The sequence below is a fragment of the Camelina sativa genome, chromosome 14 (genome assembly GCF_030686135.1).
Source record: "Camelina sativa cultivar CO46 ecotype springtype chromosome 14, ASM3068613v1".
Classification (NCBI taxonomy): Eukaryota; Viridiplantae; Streptophyta; class Magnoliopsida; order Brassicales; family Brassicaceae; genus Camelina; species Camelina sativa.
The window spans coordinates 33362338-33364974 of NC_141893.1; the positions used below are offsets into that span (position 1 = coordinate 33362338).

Consider the following 2637-nt stretch of genomic DNA (forward strand, 5'->3'; position numbering starts at 1 on the left):
ATTAAGTTCGTTTAAACACTTGTGAAGTTACTGAACTCGAATCTTCCTTTGCTTGGCTGTTTTGTGTTTCAGGTACCCACTCGACCACCTACTCGACCACCACTCAACCGAGCTGTGATCGAGCACTTGATCGAGCCAGAAGCCGGATACAATTAGCCATTACTTCCCAGTCGACTCGAGCCTGCGCTCGACCGTGTACCTGTTCGAGTCTGTAGTAGAGTTTGTTGATGCACACAAGGTCAAAAGGCAAAGACAGTCTTCAACAGCCTATTGACAACATCCACAGGCTACAAAAGGGTTTGAGACATAAGCAAGGAAGAGTAGTTCAACAACAACAAGGTCAAGACATCATGGAGCAACAAGCTGTCCATGAGCAAAGACCAAGGCACATTGGTGCACGAGATGCACCCAATACCCACAACCAAAGGGCTGGAATTGTGCCACCTTCAGTAGCAAACAATAACTTTGAGATCAAGAGTGGATTGATCTCAATGATACAAACCAACAAGTTTCATGGGTTGCCAATGGAGGATCCACTAGATCACCTTGATGAGTTTGACAGAATATGTGGACTCACTAAGATCAATGGAGTGAGTGAAGATGGATTCAAATTAAGGCTCTTCCCATTTTCTCTTGGAGACAAAGCTCACCTTTGGGAGAAGACTCTTCCTACTGGAGCTATCACCACATGGGATGCATGCAAGAAAGCTTTTCTGGCCAAGTTCTTCTCCAATGCAAGGACTGCTAGGTTGAGGAATGAAATTTCTAGGTTTGCTCAAAGGAATAATGAGAGCTTTTGTGAAGCTTGGGAGAGGTTTAAAGGGTTCCAGACTCAGTGTCCTCACCATGGCTTCAGCAATGAGTCACTTCTAAGCATCTTGTATAGAGGAGTGCTTCCCAAGATAAGAATGCTTCTTGACACAGCCTCTAATGGCAACTTCCTCAACAAGAATGTGGAAGAAGGATGGGAATTAGTTGAGAATCTTGCTCAATCTGATGGCAATTATAATGAGGACTATGATAGGACCATAAGGAGCTCCTCAACTGATCAAGAGGACAAGTATAAGAAGGATTTGAAGATGGTCAATGAGAAACTTGACAAGATACTCCTAAGTCAGTCCAAGTCCATTCACTTCATTGGTGAAGAGGAAGCTCCAGTTCAAGAGGGGGAGCCTGAATTTGCTGAGTTGTGCTACATGCAAAACCAGGGAGGATTCAAAGGCTACAACCAAGGAGGTTTCAAAAACAACAATCTCTCTTATAGGAGCACCAATGTGGCCAACCCTCAAGACCAAGTCTATCCACCTCAACAACCTCAACAACAACAAAACTACATCCCCAAGCAACATCACCAAGTGTTCCAGCCCCAATTGTGTCCCCCACCAAGGTTTCAGACTAACCAAGGCCAGGAACAAGACTTAAGAGCAATGATGCAACAGTTGTTGATTGGGCAAACACAAGGCAAGATTGAGGAAGCCAAACAGTTTGCTGAGTTGAATCAACGACTCACATCACAGTACAATGATCTGAACATGAAGTTTGAAGGTCTCAACTCCAGAATGAAGTATATGGAGAGCAACATTGCCTCTACTTCAGCTCCTAAGCCCAACCAACTCCCTGGAAAAGCTATTCAAAATCCAAGGGAGTTCACTGCAAAAGCCATTCATATCTCTGATGGGGAAGTCACTGAGGACAGTGAAGTCCAAGTTTGGGGGAATTCATTAGTTACTGAAGCCCCAAGTGACGTTTGTGCAAAGCAACTGGATTCCGTTATTGCACTCGACCAAGTACTCGAACAGCCACTCGATCGAGTGCATGCTCGAGTGGTCGATCGAGTTGCAGACTCAGAAGCTGTCAAGCCTGCTAAGTACACTCCTCCTGCTTACAAGCCACCTCTTCCATTCCCAGGACGTTTCAAAGCACAAAAGATTAAGGAGCTTAGGGAAATCATTGAGAGAAAGGAGATGATGGCTAAGCAACAAGAAGAAGAGAGGGTTTTAAAGGAAGAAGCTGTGGTTGAGGAAGTGTTAGCCATACAAGAGATCACCATTGCTTACCAAGAAGAAGAGAGAGGACCTGCCTTGGAACAGTATGATCCATATCCTCTCTACAAAGATTTTTTGCTTGATTTGTCAAAGAAGAAGGCTGAAGCTCAAGATGAGAAGGATCTTGAGGACTTTGGAGGAGTTATCATTCCAATCAAGCTTAAGGATCCAAGTCCATTCTATTTGCCTTGCACACTTAGCTATCTTCACTACAACCAATGCCTTTGCGATTTGGGAGCTTCAACAAGTGTGATGCATACTCCATAGCACAAAAGCTTGGGAGAACTGATTTCAAATCCACCAACCTTCATATATGTCTAGCTGATGGGTCAAACAAGGAGATAGTTGGAAGGTTGGAGAATGTTCCAGTCAAGATAGGGAAGGCAAGGGTTCACACTGTTTTGTGGTGTTGGAGATGGACAAGGAACCTGAAGATCCAATCATTCTTGGAAGGCCATTCCTAGCCACTGTTGGAGCAGTTATTGATGTCAAAGAGGGTCTTGTGACCTTGAACATTGCTGAAGATATAGCCATGAAGTTTAACATCTATAACCCAACCAACCTTCCTACCATTGATGATCAACCTTTTACT

The 2637-nt window shown here is 44.2% G+C and overlaps 1 non-coding gene across 1 annotated transcript; it reads right to left on the minus strand.

Moving 5' to 3' along the window:
• Nucleotides 1–746: 746 nt before the first annotated feature.
• Nucleotides 747–853, minus strand: LOC147928966 (small nucleolar RNA R71). The gene has a single exon (XR_015581061.1). It is a non-coding gene; the product is annotated as a small nucleolar RNA R71 (small nucleolar RNA).
• Between the last annotated feature and the right edge of the window lie 1784 nt (nucleotides 854–2637).